At 37.1% G+C, this 27,266-nt stretch overlaps 2 protein-coding genes across 5 annotated transcripts in view; both read left to right on the top strand.

Moving 5' to 3' along the window:
- gsk3bb (glycogen synthase kinase 3 beta, genome duplicate b) overlaps positions 1 to 27,266 on the top strand; it is an 834,817-nt gene that overhangs the window by 343,286 nt on the left and 464,265 nt on the right. The gene's annotated exons all lie outside the window — the stretch shown is intronic.
- sorcs1 (sortilin-related VPS10 domain containing receptor 1) overlaps positions 1 to 27,266 on the top strand; it is a 474,217-nt gene that overhangs the window by 19,859 nt on the left and 427,092 nt on the right. For 2 of the 4 annotated variants that reach the window (XR_012408190.1, XM_073954515.1), the window contains exons 2-3: positions 11,752 to 12,024; positions 16,072 to 16,144. The gene's annotated coding sequence lies outside the window, so the exon portion shown is untranslated. The remainder of the gene's footprint in view (positions 1 to 11,751; positions 12,025 to 16,071; positions 16,145 to 27,266) is intronic. The other 2 variants (XR_012408194.1, XM_073954505.1) reach the window with 1 other exon arrangement.

Below are 27,266 nucleotides of genomic sequence, written 5' to 3'. Positions count from 1 at the left end.
ATTTTTGCATATTCAATGACTACATTTACATCAGTAATGATAATCTGAATAAGGCAGTAATGTGATATGTGTTTACGTTAGGCTGGGCGATTTGGCCTAAATTCAAAATCTCGAATAAATAAAGACTTTAACTTGGTTCTGATTAATGAACGATTCTTTTTAATTACTTATTTAATTTTTTTGCTCTCTCTGCCTTGCCCATACTCGTCAATGCTACTAAGCTGACCAATGACAGAGCTTTCGTTATGTGTCATTGGTACATGTGGTTAAATTTTTTGAGAGGTTAGTGTCAGCATCAGTCACAGTGAGCAGTATGCGACCGTGTGAAGCCTGCATCAGACCGTATGCTGTGCTCGACGCAGCAGTTTAAACAGAGTAGGGTCACATGACTCCACACAAAGTGGGGAAAGTGGACCTGGAAAAATTAGATCGATTATAGGCTCTGAATGTTGATTTTAATTACTTTTGATTAATTACCCAGCCCTAGTTGCTTTCAAGATTTACTTTAACATGTTAAAGCACATATATGGATTATTGTCACCACGCTTTCCACGTTTTCTCTGAAGTTTTGACTTTAACTGCAGTTCGGCAGTTTCACTTTCATTCAGGATCATTTCATTCATTCCCCAGTGACAAACCGAGTTATTGGATGCGAGTATGAAGTAAGGATTGGTGCTATAATAGATTTTGATGTCGCACGCCGAATGGAAAAATGAAACCTCTGCATTTCACAATGTGCCTGTCTGTGGCCTTTACTGACTTGGTAGGAGCAGAAAACAGTCAAACAACTGTTTATGAAATATCCTGTCGCAAAATGCGTCGAAAACTCCTACGTGACGGTAATAGTTTGATAAAAGTGTTTACATGTCTGTACTCCACTTCAATCAACACAGGCTCATTGTGAATTACATTGTGTGTGTAATTTCTGGAGAGCGTGAATTATGTAGCCAGAGCTACGTATGGCTGGATTTTGTCTTTAAGAAACGTTAAGGGGTGTCTTTAAAACAAACGCTTCGACCGCCAACGGCTTCTGTTTCTTTTTGCACTACCAGCTGACCACTGCTTTTTCACTGTTATTAGTTTTCCCAGTAGTTTTCCCAGCGTGTACATCGGCGGACTTGAGATGCAGAGTTACAACGGGGTTTGAGTCTGGCAAAGAACTGTACCAGTAAGAAGCTGAAACAAAAACAAAAGGCAAAAAATAAAACGAACAACTAAATAAAAGGGTGAGAACATCATAAGATCTGAAAACGTTTGCGGGGCAATCAGGCGGCCATCAGGGCTTTTTTTAAAATCTGAATTGCTTTTGAAAAACTGGCTTTAGGGAATGGGGTGGTCGGGTCAACTGGTGCTTTTGTAAACATTATCAATTGGGTTTGGGAAGGGGTGGGTGGTGGAACCTGGTGGTCAGTAAGTTGATGGATTTACGCGAGAACAGCAGGTGCGAATGCCACTCACAAGAGAAATCTGAGATCTGATCACAGCGGCCTTGGGTGGATTTGCGAAATCAAAAACTACAAAAAAAAAGTACCTCCTGGGACGCATTTTGCGCTGTCCCAAAATGTATACAGGGGCTGGGGTGTCACTTGGGGGGTGGGGGGAGTTAGGATGATTCTAAAGGCCCAAGATGTTATTAGGGGCCTACGACCACCTTCCCCCACTTTTCACCTTCGTCCCCCCGCTGCGACATCCCCAATGATTTGAATTATTTAGGGTGACATGTTTGCTGTTACAAAATATTTGATGTTTCTTAAAATAAAAGATATTGTGTTCAGAGGGGTAAAAGTTTTCGTTTTTTTACCCAGGCAACTAAAACTATTTTAGAGCAGTATAATCACAAAACCGTGAAACCGTGATACTTTTATCCAAGATTATCTTACCGTCAGAGTCTCATACCGGCCCATGCCCATTTACATAGTAGACTCTTAATCAGAGCATTGTCTTAATCATATCAAAATTGCAATATTGGTGTCCATTTAAACATGCTCAATAAGATACATTAATGTGCTAAACTTAGTTGTACAATCTAACTTAATATTTTTAGTCTGTTTAAATGATGTAAGTTGAGATGACTAGAAAAGTTTATTTTATTCCACTAAAAACGTTTAGTCAGGAAGACTTCAGTTACTTGGTTAGTAAATAACATGCAACTACATGCAAACTTGTTTTATTAGTATGTTGATATCCATACTAATAGTCAAGAATGTCTCCGTATAAAGTGTAACCATTCTTTCTAACTGAATTGAGTGGAAATGAAATCTATATGTTGATGCATTTCATGCAGACGATAATGACAAGAGAGCAGCACTTGTCTGCAGACCCTGAGGACATATATTGACACTTCATTAGAACCTCAAAAAGGTAATTCAGGTGAGCCAGGCACATTTTCCCCAACAGGCAATAAATCATCTTTCAAATGGGACAAACTTTTAATTAATATGGATGACTCAGAGGCCCTGATTCAAAAGTTACATAACGATTCAGATTGATATAGAGAAGGGAGGCGGCGTCATGAACTCAGCTTGTACTGCAGGGAAAAATACCCCCTTTTCCAGACAGGAGTTTAATTTTTTTAATAAAGCCATGCAAGAATGCGATAAGACAGTCGCTATTTCCTTACGATTTTGAATGGAAATAAAACATTTTTCCATGGATGTGTTGGCACAGGGATTGTCAATTACGTTTTTTGATGAACTATATACAGTTATATAACTGAATATTGTCCTGTCACGGCAATTTTATAACCACATTTTTAGGAATGCACGATATATCGGCGGCCATATTGTTATCGGCCGATAAATGCTATTTTTACGGTTATCGTTATCGGTCCCATGTTAAAATTAGGCTGATGTCTTTAAGCCGATAGATTACATAATTGTACAGAACTGCCTGCCTCGCGCATGCGTGGGTGGAACTTGTTCAGACTTGTCCAGTACACTACAATGGAGCTTTCCTCACATTGTTTATCCCTTCAAAGTCCGTCCTTTCTTTGTGTGGTATTGCTGTGCGTTGCGTCAGTAAGTAGTGTCATTGTGTATTTTGCTTTAAGTAGTCGCGGTATAGCATCGATGCACACATGCTAAACAACTTATTGGGTTGTTTGTAATCTAATATGATTATTTGTTATTATCAACGTAATGCTTGCCATCTGCTGTTGATGTAAGATTGTATTCGGTTTGATCGGCATATTCGTATTAATTGTAATGAGCGTCTTCAAGTTTCAAACTCACAGCAGTTTATCATAAACCTTTCATCGATCATTTTTCCCGCAATTGACAGCAAAAATGAACATAGAAGCGTTGTATGATTGAGAAGCAGCACCTACATGTGTTCAAAAGAATCTAAAACGCCAAATATGATGAATTTGTCACGTTTTCTAAAGTAAATCATACTGTCTGAATTTCGCTTTATGTTATTTTATGTTATCGGCCCAAAAATCCATATCGGTTCATCCCTACAAATTTGAATTTGAACATTTTCTAAGTTAAGCTAAGCTACGGATTCTGTTACTTTGTTTAATGAAGATGTTTTCAAAATGTGTGTACAGTAGGTGAGTTGAATTTAAAATGTAAAATACTCATTACAATACTCATCTCTTTCCCAATGAAGGCAGTTTGTAATTATTTTATCTTAAATGTTATTATGAAAACAACTTTTATTTTAAAATATATATTTTTAAAAATATTTATTTAAAATAAACTTCTTATTTTTCATATATACAACAGTTCTGTCTGGTTCTTGAATCTATTTGGCTTATAGCTGTGCAATATTCTGCAAATAACAACACCCGTCCAGCCTCTAACCATTCACCCTTGTGTATTACTCTGCCCACAAGCGACAAGCAGAGACACTTTACAGTTGGAAAATTTTTGGTGCTGTTGGACAGCACTGTACTTTTGAGGCTCTTTTAGTCGAGAATGTAGTTGTTTAGATTGCAACTATGTAGTTTATTTATAAGGATAGTGCCTATTTTAATATATTTAATTTCTGAGAGACAGCGCATTGGCGGCCATTAGCTTGTCTTTGAGCAGAGCAAAGACGGTTGACGTTGTCCATCCACAGGATGGCAACAGAGACAGCATGATAATCCTTTAGAGGAGGAAAAACATTGTAATTTCTTACTACAGCTGATCAAATCATTATTAAGCATGTAAATGACATTTTAACTCTCTTTTACATGCTGTAGTGCTGTATTTATACCATTTAATTGTTTTGTGTTGAGTGTGAGATGGGACTCTCAAATCTGGGATTTATGCATTTTGTGTTGGCCACTCTTTGTATAACCCTGAGTTACTTTTTGGTTGCCATCTGTTTGTTTCTAACGTGTCTCCTGTTTTCGTTACTGCAGACTAGTTCAGTAAAAAAGAGAGAAGAAATGCCCGAATGTGTTTAGCGTTTTTTCTTTTCGTAAAACACAACAGTAATCTGTTAGTGTTTGCATTGCTTTGGCTTTTTCTAGGGTAATAATTGTGATTTCACGATTACAACAGAGAAATATTGTGAATTTAATATAAAATCATGGTGTACACAACAATCTCTGGGCTTGCTGCATCACAAATACCAAAGTTTTAACAATTTGTAAAAAAAATAAATCACTTTCTGGCCATCGGATATATATGGACATATCTATATCGATCAACGCACACCTCCCACCAATGCCGATATACAGCAACATCACACTGCTATGAAAGTGATATTGCTCGTATATATGCGCAAGAATGCAATAAGACAGTCACTATTTCTAAGCTGTCCACACGGAAGTAAGCATCATACCGCTCTGTAGCATTTATTTTAAAGATGATATGCAGCCATACATACCTCTGGCTACATAATTCGTGCTCTCCGGAAATGTATACAGGGGTACATATTCACAATGACCCTGTGTTGATTGAAGTGCAGTACAGACATGTAAACACCTTAATCGAACTATTACTGTAATGTAGGACTTTTCGCTGCATTTTGCGACAGAATTTTTCATAAACACAAGGCTGTTTGACACTATTTTCTGCACCAAGTCGGTAAAGTCAGTTTGTTGTGCGGTTTCAAATTCCATTTTATTTATTACTGTATTTATTTATTTATTCTTTAATTTATTTATTCTTTTATTTAATGTAAATGTTAAATAATATAAAAAATAGACACATTTTTTCACCCAACGGTAATTCTCATTTGCTTTTATTATATGGAAAATTAAGTAGCCAGCACAGGTTCTAAGTATGCCAGTTGGGTCTGAATTTTTATTTATTTTTTTTTAAATAAAATTTCAGTCAAAATATTCCTTTTAAACTCAAATTGAAGTATTGTAATTACAACTGACCCTACTCAACATGAACACGGACCATCATACTTCATGACATGCTAATCACATTTGCATCTGAATGCGATCCAGTATTGTCAAATAAATCCGTTTGCTTCTGATACGTGTTCATCAAAGGCTGGCACACACTAATCAGAAAAACAACCCGCTGTCCAGTATGGGACACAATCAAAGTCTGTTGCTGTTTCATGTCAAATCAAGCCCAATTGTTTGGGCCTGTAGCCAGTTAATCACAGGCCCTGCAGCACTGGACACAGCAGCCAGAACACAAGTCAGCGCTAATTCAAGACCAGCAACAGACTGGCCAAGAATTCTGCTCTTCAGATTGATGAGGATAGTGTAATTGCTTTCTTTCACTGCTTTGGCACAATGTACACCTGATCTGTTTCTGTGAATGTAAATCATCTAGAAATTCATCTAGTATTAACATATTGTGATCTTGATCCCAAAAAACCTTACATTTTCCTAAATGACAACAGTTAGTCTGTGTATTAATCATTTGACACATTGGAGTAAAAATAGTAACATTATTGTTATTACATTATTATAATTGTTGTCATTACCTTAACTATTAATGAAATGACTGTTGCTGTAGCCTCACAGCCAGAAGGTTGCTGGTTCGAGCCTCGGCTGGGCCAGAGTTTGCATGTTCTTCCTGAGTTTGCGTGGGTTTCCTCAGGGTGCTTCGGTTTCCCCCACAGTTCGAAGACATGTGCTATAGGTGAATTGAATAAGCTAAATTAGCCATAGTGTATGTGTGTGGATTAGTGTGTATGGGAGTTTTCCAGTGATGGGTTGCAGCTGGAAGGGCATGTGCTGCGTAAAACATATGCTGGATAAGTTGGCAGTTCATTCCGCTATGGCGAACTCAAGATTAATAAGGACTAAAGGCTGATTTATACTTCTGCGTCAAGCGCAGGCGTATGCTACGTGTTGACGTATAGCCCTACGCCGTAGCCATCGGCGTCGCTGACATGCACCTCTCAAAAAATTTAACTACACGCACCACCGACATGTAGCGCAAGCTCTGTAATTGGTCGGCTTGGTAGTGCTGATGATTCTGGGCGGCACCGAGAGCCGTGGAGCCAGATGGAGCAATTGTTTACAAGTGTGGAGTCCCGTGAAGAAGCTCCGGATGTAAAGTTTTGTTTTGTGTTTACCTCACAGTTAAAGCTGTTGCACGTCCGCCGGTTCCTGCCTCAAAATGAGTGAGTTTGAGCCACTTGTACATTCAGGAAGCATTCAGAAAAAACAAAATACCAGCGAAGAAACTTGACACAGAGGAACATTAAAACCTCACTGCCAACTAGCGTTTTGGAAGTGTTAATGCAGACCAACAGAGACAGCGGGCAGAAGTATAAATGCACGGCTATGCGCGTTGCATGCGCCGTGGGTTACGCCGGTCACTTGACGCTGAAGTATAAACCAGGCTTAAGCCGAAAAGAAAATGAATGAATTAATGAATGACTGATGTTGTCATCACAGAATAGTTAGCCAATCAGGAGCTTGATCTAGCGGCCATCATCTAATCAGGAGCTCGCTCCAGGAGCTGTGTCTGTGTGAAATCTGCTACTGGAACAAGCCCCTGATTGGATGCACACTAGAGCAAGCTCCTGATTGGTTAAGGTAGAGCGAATGTCCGCCAAATATCTGATTTTTTCAACTTTAGCAATTAGCGCGTTAAGCAGCATCAAACCGCCAAAACGCTCAATTCGCACCATGTCATTCGCAAGATTCACGTCTAAGTAATGACCAATCACCTCTTTGCATTGACTTCACATATTATCTGCATCTGGTGTCGGAAAAAATGTTTTTTTTTTTTTTTTGTGGACATTCGTAACAGCATACTTTCCTACTTTTTAGTATGTGGAAAAACAGTATGTGAGCTGGGTAGGATGTCTGAATCAATTTTTATTCAAACACAGTAGGCGGGAAGTACCCAGATACCCTACTTCCAGATACTACTTCCGGTGTAACTCTGAAGGGCACATCCAATAGACATGAATGATCCAATTTATGAATGAGTGTAAAGCGTCATAACTGATGCGGGTGGGTCATGTGATAATAATAAACAGCGGATGTAGTATGTCTGAGTTCCATTCATACTATATAGAGCTAGGGCTGTGCGATAAATTAAAATTGTATTTGTTTGAACATGCACAATTTCGCGATGTGCAATTTTTCTAACGGTCGTGTAGTAAAATTCAACCGTGGTAACCAGTCAAGTAGTATGCAATTCCGAACGCAACGTCAATCTTACCAAATATAGAGAACCTTTTTTTTAATGCTCAAACAGTTACATTTTAAACACATTTCTAAAATAATATGACTTGAATTTAATTTCATTTAACAGGAACTTTAGAAAAGCTGTCAGAATCATGGATGAACATAGTGATCTCAGCTTTAAACAAAACAATAAAGAGGCAACTCTCAAATTATACTGAACTCTGCACCTCTAATCGACAGTAAGTGTGACTATAAGCATTCAATAAAAAAAAGGTGATTAAAAAAAAAGGTGCTGGTCCAGCCTCATCTATCAAAGCGACCAAATAAATTGTCATCCTTGATATTGGGAAACTAGTGAGATATGTGGCCCATTCAGTCCAGACGTAAAGTGAGTTATGTGGAATCTCACTGAAGCGTGAATAAAGCAGGAGATTTCAAGGAGCCGCCATTTGTGGCTGCAGTGATTTGGGATTTGTCACATGTACTAACTATTACAGACTGCAGCCGACAAAACCATATCACCAAATGATGTAATTAAAAAACAGCCCCTGGGGAGAGCTGTCATTGAAAACACACACACACACACACACACACACACACACACACACACACACACACACACACACACACACACACACACACACACACATGCGCGCTCCCCTAGAGCACTAAATAGAAACACTGGAGAAGAAAGAGAGAAAATGCAGCTGGAGTTATGCAGAGATGAAAGAATCAGAGGTTATTCGCAAGGCCAAAAATATGCCCTCTGCAAATAGTCCAGCAGAGCTCTGTGGGTCCGCGAGAGGAGCCTTCGACCTTGAACACTGCAAAACAGCATCCCTTAATCAGTGTTTTACAGTCATTTCTTTTCAGTGGAAGTATTTAAAACCCTTTAAACGTTACTGATTTTTTTGAAAAGCTAAATCTCAGACTTTGTTTGCGAGGAGAAAAACCATTCAAAACATGTTCTCTCTTACAATTTATTTCCACATATTTAAATAAAGTCTTCATAAAAAGATTGCCACCAAGTTGAAAAGTTAATGCAAGGGATAACATGAAATAGCATGTAGTACACTTGCTAATGTTTAAAGCTTTAAATCTGAAATTACCAATGTAATAGGATGTCACAATTAAAACATTACGGTCCCTATCATACACCCGGCGCAGTGTGGCGCAAGACGCCGCGCAATAGTCTTTTGGTAGTTTCAGCTTGGCGCAAGAGTCGTTTTTGAGGCATTGCGCTACGCTGTTTAAATAGCAAATGCATTAGCGCTCATTTGTGCGCTCATAGGCGTTCTGGTCTAAAAAGGAAGGCGTTCTGAGGCGGACCGCTGGTGCGTTGCTATTTTGAGAAACTATAATAGATTTTTCATTAGACCAAAACTAACCCGGTCTAAACTCCGGCGCAGAGTTGTGCCTCGCTTACACACTGCTTAATACACACAAGAGAGCAATAGGCAAATATCTTTACATATGAAAACATTTAAATATTAAGGATATGTATAGGATATAATAAGAATAGATATAGAATATAAATATAAAGGATTAAAATATTACAAAACATTATTTTGTAGCCTACATAAATATGAAAAATCACTGCTTTTATGTCTTCTTCATCTCGGGAAGCTTTTTCAGTTCATTCATAACAATTTGCTTTTGTATAATGTTATTATTATTAGCAGTGTTATTTAATATATCCATATTTATATTTGTTTTATTAAAAACAGGCTTAGATTTGCCCACCTGTCAAGTTTTAGACCATTTGGGGCATGTCATTTTTTAGACTTACTTTACGTCCTGTAAATAGCGAATGCGCTCTTGGCGCGACGCAGCTGGCTCTTAAAGGGAACGGGAGATGAGACTCTAATTGGTTTATTCTCAAAACACACCTATAACTCATTAAGAAAATAAACTCAACCCTTTTAGCTTATGCGCCTTGGCGCAAAGCGAATTTTCCCGTCCGTAAATTTGCAAAAATGCGTTCTGACACGCCCTGAAAGCGTTTGCGCCCGGCGTTTTGCGCTCTGCACATGAACCGTCAAAATAGAGCCCTACATGTTCAAATGCATGTTAACAGGGTATATTATCTTATTATATTACACTCACTGGCCACTTTATTAGGTACACCTTACTAGTACTGGTATGGACCCCCTTTTGCCTTTAGAACTGCCTTAATCCTTCGTGGCATATATTCAACAAGGTACTGGAAATATTCCTCAGAGATTTTGGTCTATATTGACATGATAGCATCACGTAGTAGACTTGTCGGCTGCACATCCATGTTGCGGATCTCAACATCTCAAAGATGCTCTATTGTTTTGAGTTCTGGTGACTGTGGAGGCCATTTGAGTACAGTTAACTCACTGTCATGTTCATGAAACCAGTCTGAGATGATTCACGCTTTATGATATGGTGCGTTATCTTGCTGAAAGTAGCCATCAGAAGATGGGTACACTGTGCTCTTAACTGAATGGACATGATCAGCAACAATACTCAGGTAGGCTGTAGTGTTGACACAATGCTCAGTTGGTACTGATTGGCCCAAAGTGTGCCAAGAACATATACCCCACTCTAATACACCACCATCATCAGCCTGAACCGTTGACAGAAGGCAGCATGGATCCGTGCTTTCATGCTGTTGACACCAAATTCTGACCCTACCATCTGAATGTAGCAGCAGAAATCGAGACTCATTTTTTCAGTCTTCTATTGTCCAATTTTGGTGAGCCTGTGCAAATTGTAGCCTCAGTTTCCTGTTCTTAGCTGACAGGAGTGGCACTTCTGCTGCTGTAGACCATCCGTCTCAAGGTTGGACATGTTGTGCGTTCAGAGATGCTCTTCTGCAGGACTCGGTTGTAACAAGCAGTTATTTGAGTTACTGTTGCCTCTAACCAGTCTGGTCATTCTCTTCTGACCTCTGACATCATCAAGGCATTTGTGCTCACAGAACTGCCGCTCACTGCATATTTTCTCTTTTTCAGACCATTCTATGTAAACCCTAGAGATGATTGTGTGTGAAAATACCAGTAGATTAACAGTTTCTGAAATACTCAGACCAACCTGTCTGGCACCAACAACCATGCCGCATTCAAAGTCACTTAAATCACCTGTCTTCTCAATTCTGATGCTTTGTTTGACCTGCAGCAGATCGTCTTATGTCTACTTGCCTAAATGCATTAAGTTGCTGCCATGTGATTGGCTGATTTGAAATTTGCGTTAATGAGCATTTGGACAGGTGAACCTAATAAAGTGGTAAAAAATGTTTATAAGTCTTGTTTCTAGTCCAAATATCCACATTTCAAAGCGAAATTAAAATGATTTTGCTTAACCAATAGGCAGCTAATTATAATAAAAAATAAATTATAATAAAAAATAAATTTGCTCCTACAAAACAAAACAATATTTTTACTTGATCTAAGAATTTCAAAAAGTGAGAAAAGCTATTTTTGCATTGTGATTATTCAATTGCTGTACCTGAAAACAGTAGAAAACCCTGTGAAATCTTGTGAAATTGTATGAATATCACACTATTTCTTGCAGAAAAATAAAATATTGCATTATCAGATTTAAAATGACTAAGCCGAAAAGAAAATGAATGAATATCAGATTTTTCCAATATCGTACAGCCCTAATTTCAGCTACTTACCATTTTATATTGTTTAATGTATTAAATAAACATCAAAAGTCAAACAAAAAAAACTAAATGCAATGTGTTGTAGTAAATAAAAAAGATCATTATAACATGAGAAAACAAAGTTACCAAGACTTTAAAATTACAACAAAAATGACAATAGAATAGTAATATCACTACAATAATTCAACAAATGAACAGATAAATGATGCAAAAAGTTCAATGTTCAATTTTGCTGATGCATTTCATGAGCTAACTTATTGAAATTCTTACACAAACACATCTTTGAGACTTCTGCAAGTAAAAAACTGCTTCCCAAATGGAGACACAAAATCTTATTATACCCTATAAGCTTCAAACTATGCATACCGTTTTGCTTGAATAAATGTATCTTGCTGTAAGGATGCTTCTTTCTCTCTTTTGCACACAAACACACACAAAAACACACACAAAAACACATATTTACAATAGCTATTTAATAATAATAATAATAACAATAATAATAATAATAATAATAATAATAATAATAATAATAATAATAATAATAATATATTCATTTTACTCTATTTTCTTCCAGCAATCATCTCAACAGCTGAAGTTGAAGATTACAATTGAGATTCAGTCAAAGTACCAACAGCCAAGCGTGCAGACTGCTACTCAAAAACATCAGAAAGCATCTCTAGACACAGGAGACGGTTGTATGCGTCATTCCTATGAGTGCAGAACAGACATGCATCACGTGACCGACAGAAACCATGTGCACGAGGAGCCAGGGACCACAGCCAGAACATAACCCACCATCCCATCTGAGGAAAATCCATGTGAACTAAGCATCTGCGTCCAGCCTCAGGTTAAACTCATACTTCTGCTATATGGGGGAAAATATATACATATCCTAGATTAATTCAACTACAAAAAATAAGCTTAAAAGGTGCCTCAGGAGAGAGGGATTGTGTATTGTTTAAAAACTACAAGCATTTTAAATATTAGTATAATATTTCATATTTTATTTAATATAATATTTTATTGCAATAAAAAAAATAATTAAATTGTTTTGCAAGTAAAAATAATCCTTATTTGGGGGTGGGACCGTGAAGTATTTACACTCAGGACATAACTTTTGCAGCTTGTTAACTAATTTTGCAGCTTGTTAACTAATTAAACTAATTTAAACTGAGCTGAAACAACGCAATTCTTGGTAAATTTGAGACGATTGTTTAATGTTCAGTACTCTTAACTTTGTAAAAAAACAAACAAAAAGAAAGTTAATTAATCGACTTGTGTTGATACAACATGAAGTAGTTGTGTTAGAAGTATTTTAAAAGTAAAGCAAAATAGTATGTTTTCTGGTAATTCAGTGTACCAGAGACAATAACTCTGCTTATACTATGCTTACTACACTTTAATACACTCTTCGGATTTGAAATATTTGTGATTATTAAGATTTTAGTCAGTATTTAAAGGTTCAAGATACCCAGGATTTTATTTATTTTTAAAATTTTTACAGAGTTGTGTGTGTTGAGCATCATTTAAGACATTAGCCCCTTTCACACAGTGATACCGGTAAATATCCGGAAAATTTCCGGAACGACTTTACCGGTATATTCAAAAAAGCGCTGTTCACACAGGCGAGGACGTTACGGAAATTTTCCGGAAAAGAGCATTCACACATCCATTCCAAAATAGCGGTAAATTCTGACATCATTCACCACAAAGGAGCTTTAAACGGCTGCGCTTGTATTTGTAAACATTTGACTAAATTACAAACTCTGTGGATGATCAATATTGTGAACAACTTTCGCAGGATCACTTTCGCATGTCGAGATGTTCATAATATGTGCGTGTGCAGGTGCTCACAGGCTGTTTCACAGGCACACGCAAAGCTTGAAGGTAAACAAACAACGACTTATCATAAGCATCTCATCGATGATTATTTACACAGTTGGCATTAAGAAGAACATATAAACGTGATCTGACTAACTTCTAGCAGCTAAATGTGTCTGGAAAAATATTCAAAGGCTTTTATGCTCATAAACCGCGCGGACGTAAATGCGTCTGACTGTTGTGATAGGTTAAAGCAGACGTCTCACGTCAGCACGTTCTAAACGTGCACGCGCTTATTACGGTAATCTTCCTTCTGCATTCACACAGCGCAGCATTCCGGCAAATTGCCGGTAATGTTACAGCTTCTCTTTCCGGAAAATAGCCAGAACGAATTTACCGGTATTTTCAAAAAGGACCTGTTCACACATACAAGCTTTCCGGAAAATTGCCGGCAATTTTCCGGAAAGGTCTGTATGTGTGAAAGGGGCTAATGTTAGCACCTGTCAACTTTAATTGTGGGGTAAACTGGATAGTTTTGAGCTTTTTGTCAGCTAGTTTCATCTTCCGGGATTAAAATCATTTTCGGGGCGAGGTCAAAATCGGTGTCGTAGCACGCATCTGCTAGTAGAGTGATGACGTGTCTGTTTCTCATCATTATTCATAGCAGAGTTTACTTATTCTATAAGAAGACCCTGCTTCTTAAATATTCATGAGAGCGCATGCTTTCTGAAGGCAAGGCAGACCTGCCTAGCTGTGAGAACGTGTCTGCGCATGGCACGCAGTATTTAGCCGTTCATGAAGGGTTTGGTTTGTTGCATGCTTTTCCCTGCGATACTATCAGGGCCGATACAGCAAAGTTGTTGGTTTGCAGCAAGCAGTTTTGTCGGGAGAGCTCTACGCGAATTGGAGAATTGCAGACTTTCTTTTATCAGTTGAGTTAATTACCATTCAGACACATCCCCTACACCCATGCTGCTGTGTTTGCCCATGTTTAAATTCCTGCAGATTACCGGCAGGGCTAATGTTTGAAATAGATGAAATCTAATGCTATATCCACTGTGTCTGCATTCAAGGGATTGAGAAAGAGAGAAGTCCTTCTCATGTATAGTGTTCATATTAACACGATTATCTTTATGAAGATTTAACAAATTGTGGTTATGTGTATATGACATTACGAATACCATGTGTTGCAGGGCATTAAATTACGGTTTATTTCTTTGCATTTTAACTTCATAAACTATAAAATCTTGAGTCTCCTCACGATTTGTGTCTCATTTTGTGAGCCTACTGACAACAGTTGTTCACTTCCTCCTTTTTCCCCTGGTCTGCCAGCCATGCCCACTTCCCCCTTTGCTTGCAGCGTTTCACATCTCGAAGCATTTTTTTACATTCTGAAGTAGACTAGAACCGAAAGAGGGAGGTTTCATGGCCCTATAAAGACATTAGTCAGGTGTTTGTTCTCATACTGATCTTGTGTGTAGTACTATATTATTCTTCTGCTTGGTTCACACCAGACTTGGAGCACTACGTCACATGCTCTAGTTTACTCACCGAATGTTTTTCCCCCTCATCTGAATTTTTTTGCTTGAGTCCAATGATTTGGGTCGACATGATTGAATGAAAATCAATGCTTTTGTTACAAATGCATTCCACATTCCACATTATTTGCTCTAAACAACGATACGTTGGCTTTTATTTACACTTTTGAATTGCCTTTGTAAATAATTTACTGGCACAGATACTTAATTACGTGTTTGGTATGAATCCAACATTACACAAATCATCCAAATCCTTTTGTTTTGCTTTGGTTTTTGACTGTTGTAGGCTCTGTAATAACTGAAACGACTGAACGTAGTTATGTTACATATGGAACATGTAATGTGGTCAAAAGCTGCCTGAAACTACTTAAGATAGTTTCCTGAAAATAACTGCACTATAATAATAAAGGGGCCATTCTCATAGAACAATGTTTTTCAATCCCGTTCCTGGAGGACCACCAACACTGAATGTTTTGGATGTCTCATTTGTCTGTCACACCCATTTCAGGTTTTTCAGTCTCGGCTAATGAGCAGGTGATCTGAATCAGGTGTGTTTGGTTACGGAGACATTAAAAATGTGGAGCACTGGTTGTCCTCCAGGAACATGGTTGAGAAACACTGATAATAGAACACATCTTTGCATTTAAAAACGCAAGATGCACTTAGGAGGAGCTTTGTAAAAAGCCTCCCTCCTCATTGTAAACATTAAATAAAACAGTTGTTATGCCAACTTGTTTCAATAAACAGAAGCTCGCAATGCGTTTTTTTTATTTTTATTTTATTCGTAACACCAGGTTTTTCTGATTGGTCCACTGCTTAGAAACTGACATCAATGAGTAGCACTGTGTGCAACACCCGATTCACACCGGGCATCAGCATCAACACTTCTCATTCACTTTGAATGGGTGACAACAAGCGCTGTCGAACTGAATTGTGGGTCCATTGATGCCACTTCAGCGCTGTTGCTTGTTGCAAAAGGTGGGAATTTCTCAACTTTCTAAACGCCAACGAAGCATCAGCCAATCGATCGCCTTATGCAAATACCCCAGCTCAGACAGTAGCTGGTTGTGGACTAATTTAATTGGCTGACACTGCTTTTACGATTACGTCAGGCCCAACTTTAGACATGCCCTCCATTAAGCATTGACGCTAAAGCCCTGTGTGAATCGGGCATTAAGGATGATTTTATTTTTACTTGACATGGCATCTTAAATACACGGTCGATGTGTGCGAGGTGCTTCAAAAAATGTGACTTGCTAGTGTAAAAGTGACGTACATTCATTTAGCATGTTTACATAGAAATAAATATGGAAATGTATTCATTAGAATGGAAAAAACATTTTATGTGTGAATGACCTGTTAGAATGCTAATCAGCCAATCAGAATCAAGTGTTCAACCGCTCTGTCGTGTAATATGAATGACTTAGCAATGCACAATATTACTTGCCCCCAACGACAGAGCGGTTGAGCTTCAGTGTTTGTGTGTACAATTGCATTTGTGCTCAATTGTGATTGTCTAATATTTGTTGTTACAGATCGCTGTGGAATACTTGATCCTGATTGGTCAGTTGCAGCATCCAGTGCATTGTTATCCCCTGATAACTGCTGGTAAGAACGTTTTTCACTTTTAAGAAACCATTTCACTTTTTATCTTCCACTTAAACAGGGACAGTCAGACAATTAGGGAATTAACACCAATAACTAGGAGAAATCTTAAAGTATTCTTTAATTTTAATCAGTATTGTTTTAAAAAATATTTTAAAAATACTTTCTTTAGAATAAGAAAATGTAACTCATAAACTATGCTTAAAATTGCTTTTTTACTACTGTTAGATAACTGACTACACAAGAAACTGTAGTCTGTTCTCTAATTTTGATTTCCACTGTGTAAATCACACTTATGAAGACTATTCCATAGGGATGTAACGGTATTGTAAATACCGTCATACCGCAATATTAATTTTTTTCGATATTACCGTAGTCGCATGACTCGGTAAAACTATAGGTCTTCTGAGAAAATTTGCTCAGGCGAATGAAGCGAACGGGAGGTACCGGAAACTACAATTCCCATCAGCCCAGGCTTGGCCATAATCCCTTGCGGTCTGTTGTCGCTACAGATCCAGTAATGCGGAAATGGAGTGTGCTGCTAGAAGCAGGGATGAAAAAGAGCTGGAAAACCCTAAATCGGGTGTTGTCGCCGCGCGCGTACTGAATAGTGGTGTTGTCGCGCGAGTTCTTATCAGCTGTGTTGTCGCGCGTGTACTGAATAGTGGTGTTGTCGCGCGAGTTCTTATCAGCTGTGTTGTCGCGCGTGTACTGAATAGCGGTGTTGTCGCGCGAGTTCTTATCAGCTGTGTTGTCGCGCGCGTTCTGATCAGCTGTGTTGTCGCACGTACTGTAAAGTGGGGACGGAGGGTATGTCGCGTCGCGGGGGCACTTTTGATCATTTTGGAAGGGAACTTTCTATCCAAGACTAAAAAGGGCATGTGCACTGCACAGGTTGAGCACTGTGTGTGCACGTGCCTGCAAGTTGGGGAATACGACTAATAATCAGTCATGGGGACTGCAGAAACACAGCACACTGTTCAGATTGATGCAGACATGAGATCTCTATCTCACTCATGGCTTGTCCTCTCAAGTGGGGGAAAGACAATGCACAACGTTACCCACTGCTGTCAACCTGGGCCAAGTCATATCTCTCTTGTCCCAGAAACCTCAGTCCCAAATGAGAGGGTTTTTTTCTGTTGCAGGGGACATTGTAAATACCCAGAGATACCAGCTTTTACCAGATTATATTTATATGATAATTTTCCTTTAAACCCATCTCTATCTAAGTGAATGAGTGATTAAATGTTGAATGTGATGAGTTTTCAACAATACTAAATTGAAACTTAATTTTTTTACATGGTTTAATATTTTTTTGTTATTAAAATTGAAGTTCCTGTTTCAAAGCTTACAGATAGATGACTAATTTGTATGTCATTGACACTTTTGGCACTTTTTTTGGAGTATTTTCATAAGTTTTGTTTTTTCCTGTAAATGATTCAATAAATACCGTACCGTGACATTCATACCGAGGTATTACCGTACCGTGAAATTCTGATACCGTTACATCCCTACTATTCCATCTTCCATTTAATGCAGCTTTAATAAATATATCAACATTTACATGTCACATATTCAAATGAGACTTCCAGAAGTCTTGCACCAGCCAAGCAACGTCCTCTGAGATGAATGGGAGTGTTATGGGATGCTTTCACCCACTTTTATAGATCCTCTCTTGAATGATTTACACATAAAAGGATGGGAAGAAAGCTGAAATGTTCTGATTCTCGAAAAATTTTCTTTTTTTTTTATTGTCTGCACAGATCAAACCCGGTTTCCTAACACCACAACACAAGCCATTCCCAATCCACAAGCAAAAACACACCAAAATACCCAGCTTACACATCACTGTCTGTGATATAAACCTAAAATATAAATTAATAATTGCATCAGCTTCTTGAGTTCATTTCGAAGGCTTTGCAGGGAGCGAGCAGACATTGCACTCCGCACGCACCATTCAGACCCATGTCCAATTCACACATACACGTGCAAACGCATATGAAACGGCCTGAGGGTGAACTTTCACTTCATTTAAACATTTTAAAACAGATGCGTCTCATAATTTGATAATTACACATCAGAGATTTGTATGCTTTTGAGCTATACAGTATGTGCAATGAATAATCTAAAGCAACAAATCTGTTTTTCAAGAACAGCCAATTCCTTGAGGCAAAGTCCTTAGTCCACAAGGTATTGAATGCTTAAAAGGTGCCATAAAATGCATTGATACCATGTTAAATTGTTATCTGGTGTCTTACTAGAAAGCATGTAGCTTATATTAGTGCAGGAAATCTCCAGAAACTCGTTTAAGGTCCATTTCTATCCTTAGAAATTGCCCCTAATACAATACTGTCAGTTTTGACCATATTTGGATGTTACAATATACATGTTAAACTAACAAAAATACATTTAAACAGACATTATGCCTCTGGGGTTTCACTGAATACATTTTGAATCTGTATATCCTAATATGCTGTGAGCAGATAGACATCCGTTTCACGAAAATACAGTTCTGTTTTCAAAATAAAAGTCCATCAAAATTAGTTTATTACAAGTTTAGATAAACTTTGATATAATACAGGAGAAAAAAAATATTGGTGTAATCTCTTTAGGAAACGTTGCAAAAGCTGCCTGGAGTGTGCATATTAATGGTAAAGTCTAAATAGGATACTGCTGTGGATACGCACATCAATATAGCATCATTTTTGTGGCACTGTATAACAATAATTCATACTTTTACAGTACTGTGAGGGTTGGGTTTAGGGTCGGGGTTGCGGTACACTGTAAAAAAAACGATTTATTGGGTAATTTAATAAATAAAATAATACACAGTACAGCTACTGTTTTCACATTACTGTAATGGTTCAGTTTAGGGTTAGGGAAAGGGTTGACGTTAATAAAATACAATTACTGGGAAATTTAATTAATAGTATAAATATTTTAGTTAACCACCTATATCTGATCTAGCAACAACCCATATTAATGATACCTAGTGGTCTGCATTTTGTTCTGGTTGGCCTGTTTGTCACCAGGATTTAGAGACACTGTTTGAGACACTAAACGCTTACTATTTATCTATGCCTAGCTATATCTTGATTTTCATTATAGCACCTTTAAAAACATCTACAAATATGTGTGTGTGTGTGTGTGTGTGTGTGTGTGTGTGTGTGTGTGTGTGTGTGTGTGTGTGTGTTTGTGTGTTTTAGAAATTCTAAAACTAAAGATTGCACATATTATAAATGCATTGCGAACCGGTATAAAAATAGGTTGTCGGTGTTGATATTGTGAAACAAGCACAATCTGCCCGTTCTTATCTATCCGGTGATGAATAGTAGATGTGAATTGCGAACGCCCGAGGGGCCGAGACACACTTTTGTGGAATTTTCTGTTTACACAACAGAGAGGAAGGTGCAGTGGCTGTAATCTCTTTGCAAGCCCATTTAGCTGTAAACCCGGTGTACAACAAACTTAAAAATTCAGTTTGTAGGACGGAATGAACGGAGCACGCACAAATGAAAAATCAGCATGCAGTCTGGCTGAAGAAATGTCTTAATCTAAGAGCATGATTATAATATAATAATGCATAGGCATATCATTATGACATAATGACTGCTCAATGTGTATGTTCGCAAGCTGAATATATGCATTGGAAATTAGATCCATGGCCAAATTTGTTTACCAGCTTTTGCAAGTACAAACATGTCTAATCTTCACAGGGAATGCCGTAGGGAGGCGTGCATAGTTTATTATGCTTTTAAGATCTGCTATATGATGCTTGTAACCACAGCACTTAGATAAAAACACACTCTCATATTTACGGAGTAGGATTTTCTATGCAAGCAAAATCAAAAGTTCATCTCGCCACACATCCCCATGTTTTCCGTTTGAATTTATTCATTCATTCATTTTCCTTCGGCTTAGTGCCTTATTTATCAGGGGTTGACACAGTGGAATGAACTGCCAACTATGCCAGCTTTGGATTGTGTGGAAAACCAGAGCACCCGGAGGAAAACCACCCCAACGCGGGGAGAATATGCAAACTCCTTACAGAAATGCCAAGCCCAGTCGGCACTCGAACCAACAGCGTTCTTGCTGCGACAGTGCTAACCATTGAGCCACCATCCTGTATTTTTTTGTACTTAATCAAATGATATTTTACAATTTATTAATATACGATGAGATCTCTAATCTGTTTTTCAGCATCGGTATAAAATTCAGATCATAACTCTGAGGTCCTTGGAGAAAATATAATATATATTTTTTTCCAAAGCACTTCTATTCATGACCTTCATCGCATACTATTACTGAAGCTTCTTCATTGCATAGTATTACGGAGGTTTCTCTGTCTGATGTGTGCATATGTTGTTATTACACCGTATCGTGTTTGATCTTTTTGACAACTGGTCCAAAAACAGTGTGTACTTCTGGAATCTAATCTGATGTAACAAAGAGAATTGTTGCACTAGGGGGTGAATCTAGTGGGGAATGCAGCAGCTTTGTCTAGCCATCTGAAACACATTTTACTTTTGCCAAAACACCTTTTTTTTCTCCCATTTTATAGATTTTTTTTCTTTGTGTTAATTTATTTTGTGAAACTTAACTTATATTTAGAATTGCATTCATACAGAGTACTTTTTACTTATGCTCTTTTGTTAAAAACTATATTAAATGTTTATAATTAAACAGGAGAAATACAGTTAAAAGGGGATTATTGTACTTTATAATAATGGCAACAACAACAATAATAATAAGAATAGTATTTTTTATTATTAATAATAATAATTATAATAATAACAACAAAATAATAGTTATTATTATTATTATTATTATTATTATTATTATTATTATTATTATCATTAGTAGTAGTAGCAGTAGCAGTAGTTTTAATAATAGTTATAATAATAATAGCATTATTTAATTTTATAATTAATGAATGTTGCTGTTATTATTTTTTTATACAATATTATAAGAACAATGACTTAAAACAAAGAATGACATTCAAAAACAACAACAAAAACAATGATAATAATAATAATATTTATTATTATTATGATTATTATTATTATTATTATTATTATTATTAATAATAATAATAATATTACCGATATGAAAAAAACTATTATGGTTGTTGTTGTTGTTATTATTATTATTAGTATTATTAGTAGTAATAGTAGCAGTATTAGTCGTTGTTGTTGTTGTTTTTGTATTAACTGTTATTATTATTATTATTATTATTATTATTATTATTATTATTATTATTATTATTATTATTATATATATTTTTATTATTAATTATAAACATCAGACTCATTTTTGGTGTTTAATATTCATGATGTAAAGCACTTCTTTTGATTCATTTGATCATCTCAAATTAGTCGGATTTCATACATGTAATTCTGTTTTATTTACTGGATTGCACAATTGTGATCCTGGAATACAAAACCGGTAATAAGTGTCTTTTTTATTGTATATTTTGTTAGGATTAGACACATTTTTTCTGAAATACAACTAGATGAAAATCTGGAATCTAAAGGTGAAAATAAAAAAAATAAAAAAAAACGAGTTTAAGGTTGTCTAAAGAAAGTGCTTAATGCACATTACTAATCAAAAATTAAAGATTTGGTATATTTACAGTAGGAAATGTAATAAATGTCTTCATGGAACATGATCTTTACCAACAGTTGAAGTCAGAATTATCAGCCCTCTTATACGTTTTTTTCCTTTTTCAAATAATTTGCTAATGATGTTTAACAGAGCAAGGAATATTTCACAGTAGTTTGTATAAAATTTTTCTTCTGCAGAAAGCAAAAAAAAAAAAAAGTCTATAACTGACATTTATTTATAAACTAATTTTGAGCGGATCACGTGCTTATGATTGACCACGGCTAGTCCTGCATTTGCTATCATATGATTTACCAGGCGAATCCAAACATGCATAAATAACCAGCTTTTTTACCTTCGTCATCTTCGTCTTGAATAATCCACCCCTACTCCCCCTCTTTTCTAGATTCATTCCGCCGTGGCAACCGCTAATGATCAAGGAATAGGCCAAACAAACAATTTCAGGGGAGCTCTCGAGACATACCTGAGCTCAGACTCCTCTCTTTCCCGATGAAGCTTGTCTAGTTAACCTAATTACCTATAGTTAAGCCTTTAAACAGCAAATTAAGATACATAGTATCTAGTAAAATATATGTACTGTGATCTTGGCAAAGATAAATCATTATTAGAAATAATGAGTATTAGATATAGTATAATATTAGAAATTAGTTATTTAAACTATTATGTTTAGAAATGTGTTGAGAAAATCTTATTTCGATTTCCAGAAAATTGGGGAAAAATATACAGGGGGGCTAGGGTTGTAACAATATACCGGTATGACGGTTTACCACGATTTGAACGTGCACGATTATCATACCATGAACAATTGCATATCAACGGTTTTAACCCTTAAAGACCGAGACAGTCGCCCGCGGCTAAAAATAAGTATTGCTCTTAAATGTTTAATAACTTTTGATCCGCTGATCCGATTCATACAATTCAAAGATTGGCATAAAGAAGAGAATCTCAGCTTTCCAGTGCTGTATAACATTCACATAACATTTGCGGACTTTCAGAGGCTCCGGAATCAGTGCGGTTACGTCATCAAAATTTGACAACGCTGATTTGACAAAGAAACGCTCGTCACTGTGTCTCCGGACAAACCAGACATCATACATTGATGCATTGTCCCTCCTCCATGCCCAGATTGGTTCAAACTCGCTATATTACAACCAATAAGCATAGGTTTCGCTTTTGTTTGTGGACCAACAAAGAGCTTTTTGAACAACACGGAATGAGAGAAAGGCATACATTTATGCGCGGCTAAATAAAACGCAAAAAAAAAGTTTTGCATGAAATAATCCTCATACTAAGTACTTTTGCATGCACAGCAGCACAGAAACATGACAAAACAGTGACACAGCAAAGACGAACTGCTGCTCTTGCTGTTTTCAAAAGACGCAAATGAAGATGCAGCTGTTTGTCTGCATTGCAGACAACCATATCCACAGACAACCATATCCATGCTGGCACATAAAACCTAAGGATGTTCCATATTAAATCTAGTTTAGTTATGTAACTATTTATAGTATAGTAAATATTTATATCTATTTTTTACTGAGGATTTGCACCATGTTTATTGGGACTTTATTTGGACTTTGACACATTATTTATTATTTTCTTATTTTTTTATTTGTTCATTGTAAGTGGTGTTGTTTATAGTAACTAAAAATATATTATTTGGAAAAAGTCAAATTTGCTTCACTGTTCTATTATTTTGTAACATTTGTAACATACCGTATACCGCGAAACCGTCAAACCGTGGTATTGTTTTAGACGATTATCATACCGTAAAAAATTAATACCGTTACAACCCTAAGGGGGGCTAATGATTGAGGAGGGCTGATAATTCTGACTTTTGTCACATAAAAAAGATAATTATTTTGACTATTTATGACTATTACTGGTTTTGTGGATCACAATTCAGTCCACATTTTCTGCATTTCACACATTGCATTGCTTCAAGATTTACTTTTCTTTCCCTCACTAACCTGATGAAATACATTAGCAGGCTGGAGTTCAAAACCATCTAATGTTCAGCCTGTTCAGACTGCCAGGAAAGCAGTGTCAGGGAAAGGCTACGCGCGACAGATTTTTACCCCAAGGGCAGTGTCTCTGCCACCCAATTTCAGGCCTGCTGTTTTCCAAGCCTTCCTGGCTCTGGTTTATCCTCGCTGTCTAAATCATTTTGGGTTGCTGATGGGGGTTTGGTAATTGTGATATTCTCCGAAATGTAGGCGAAAGAGGAAAACAATGTGGACAACTCTACTTTGAGGGATGGTGTAGTGGTCCGGGTGTTCCATTAATTAATCAAGCTCAGTCTGGTGGTTTTCTATACCAGGAGACAGATTTTATTGAAGATAGTCTGAATTCAATAAGTGATTTGACAATCTGAAGTCTTCCCTCAGAGCAATCTGAACAATCAGTTATTTTTTCTCCCCCACCTTCATGTCTTCACATCTTGTTGACCATCTGAGCATGTGTCCCTTTGTGTCTAGTATATGTTGAATGTACAAGTGCTTAGACTTACGCTGTGTTCTTGGCATTGTCTTCAAAAGTCTATATAAACACTCACTGGCCACTTTATTAGGTAAACCTGTCCAACTGCTCCTTAATGCAAATTTCTAACGCATTTAGGCATGTAGACATGGTCAAGACGGTCTGCTGCAAATTAAACCGAGCATCAGAATGGGAAAGAAAGATGATTTAAGTGACTTTGAACTTGGCATGGTTGTTGGTGGCAGACGGGCTGTTTTGAGCATTTCAGAAACTGCTGATCTACTGAAATTTTCATGCACAACCATCTCTAGGGTTTACAGAGAATTGTTCAAGCTGATAGAAAGGAAACAGTAACTCCAAATAACCACTCGTTACAAGTAAGGTGTACCTAATAAAGTGGCCGGTGAGTGTATGTTTATCTCTCTATAGATATACAGTAAGTGACAGTTCAAAGTGACCACTACCACTGCATGTGAAGCCACCATGAGACAAACAGATTCGCAAAATATTTTCAAGTGTAACAGCAGTTTGCAACTATGCCACCAAGAGGGAACAAAGGGACTGGATGCGAATGAACAGAAATATCCAGTAGCTGCTTGTAAATGAAGATGACATAACGAAACAAATCATTATAATTCCTTTATAAATAAGGAATTCAACTGGTAAGTGTTTACATGATGCTACAATAATTCGGTCATGTGTCACTCACTCTCCTGAAAGCCTTTCACAGATGTAGCTTCATATTGGGTATTTTAAATATACGATAATTCTCCGGCAAGCTCCTCATATTTTTCTTTTTCTGTAACTTTCCTTACACATTTCTCTGCAGGCCACTAGTCTTACACAAATACCACAGTTTTCTCAAGACACCTCGGTTATCCTATGCGTGTTTTAAGAATAAAAATCTTCTTCAATGGCTGTGCGTTAACTCTGTCTTGTTTTTTTTTTTTGGCAAAATGGGCAGCCCGCAGCATGTCTTTCTGCTCTGCCCTGATGGATAACAACTTAATGAAGCCAAACACGAGTCTGAATGGTGTCTCAAATCTCACGCTACTTATCTCTGTCCGACATCACTCCACAATGTGACAGTCGTCATCCTGACAGTTCACTTCTATGGCCGTCTGCAGGTTCAGACTGAAGCGAATCATGGAGTCTTTGAAAGACGGGGCAGAAAAATCACAAATGAGATCTCTTTAGTCTGTGCTTTTTCTTCCTCAATCTCTATAAAAAATTTCATAGCTTAACTGAGGAGTCCTCAGAGAAAATCTAACCTGCTGTGGAATACAATGTTTTTCAAAATGCTTCTGTTCATTTTGACCTTCATCAAATTAAATATTACTGTAGTTTCACACTCTGATTTTTTTTTTTTTTGTTTGTTGGTTATTGAAAATCAGGCCAAAAAAAAGTTGGTAGTGGTTCAAGTACTTCAGGAATCGAATCTGATGTAACAGAAAATAAACTCAAGTGAAGAATCCATTGTGTACTGTAGTAGCAGTGCAAATGATCAGACAAACATCAAGTCAAAGAATAGACTGGTGTTGGGTTATTTTAAAACTATATTTTGTGTTATGTGTGTCACTTGAACATATTAATTATCTTTTAAGATTAAAAACCTTTGTTCAAAAAATCAATCAATCAGTCAATCAACCAATCTAAAGCCTCCTTTCCACTGCACACGACAAGCGACAGACTTGAAGTCCAATGGGGAGTGGTCCAGGAGCTTTGTAGAGTTCCGATCATATTCGTATGCGGACAATTTAAATCCGATTTGAGCTGCGGATCCGTTGAAATAGTTGAACTCCTGCTAGTTTTATTGTTTATCCACTTCAGGCCTGAATTATGTTCCAAATTTCAGAAAAATGGGATGTCATGTGATGTCCATTGTAATGGACGCAGGGTCTGAAGCGGTTATTTTTTGAATCAGCAAATGTCTATATTAATAAACATTCTGTTCAAAAATGTAAATAATAAAGTAATAAAAATATACTTTTTTAGTGTCGCCTCCACATCCCCTTCAATATTTTTAGCGGTCTATGAGTTTCTAGTATTCATTCATTCATTTATTCAACCACTGTGAACGTACAGAGAATAAAGGCTCTTGCTTTTGCCCTCGTTTATTTCGGACACTGTGAGAACAGCTTCTCTCCCATGGTGCACGTCAGAACTGAAAATTCAGTGCGACTGCCACAAGGGGGCGTGTTCTGACAGTCATGTCCAAATATCGTGTGCTGTGGCTTAACAAGCGGCTTAACAATCCTGCATTGGTATAGCAAATTACTGAACAAAAACCTGGTAATCAAGCCAGCACTTCTGGTATTTTATGGGTTTAAATCTCAATATATTATTTTTATACAATATATTGTTTCAAACTATTAAATGAAATACAGAAACCTGTTAATTAACAAACAGTGAAGTTTACAGTTTGTTTCATGCAGTTTATAAAGTCCACAGACATCCTTTCATAATACTTCTAAAACTAAAATGTCAATTGGAAACCTATTTCCATCCTAATAATGCTAAAAGTCATCAGTGATATTAAAGGTGTCGTATGTAAGTTTTTGACTCTTCTAAAGCATAAAAAAAAACATAATAGGTTTGCAGATTTTTAGGAAACATGCTAACATGCTGAACGTTCTTGTTTATCTGAAAAAATGCTCAAGTCAGATATTCTGCTTTGAAAATGTGCGATATGTGACAGAGCGGCTGTCTTTGTTTTGGTCATTTAACCCGCCCACTGCCAGTTAAGCCAATTATATTTCAGCACTCCTGGTTGCCTTTGTGAAAAACAGTGTATTTCATTCAGGCATGAAGGCTCTTAAAGCATCCGAGACCGAAATGCGACCTCCGGTGGACAGTAACAGCCTCCGAAATGAGACGCAGATTCGAGTTCCACATGAGGTGTATAATAATAATATGAACAAACATTAGCTGAGCAGGTTACATTCTAACCCCGTGTCCCAACAACGCGCTATACGTCATGAGATTTGCAGTGATTAGCAATCGGGCTGTTTGCAGCAGACGACAT

This window comes from Danio rerio, chromosome 1 (genome assembly GCF_049306965.1).
Source record: "Danio rerio strain Tuebingen ecotype United States chromosome 1, GRCz12tu, whole genome shotgun sequence".
NCBI lineage: Eukaryota > Metazoa > Chordata > Actinopteri > Cypriniformes > Danionidae > Danio > Danio rerio.
The sequence above is the reverse complement of the archived record's forward strand: the minus strand, read 5'-3'. Positions and strand labels throughout refer to the sequence as shown.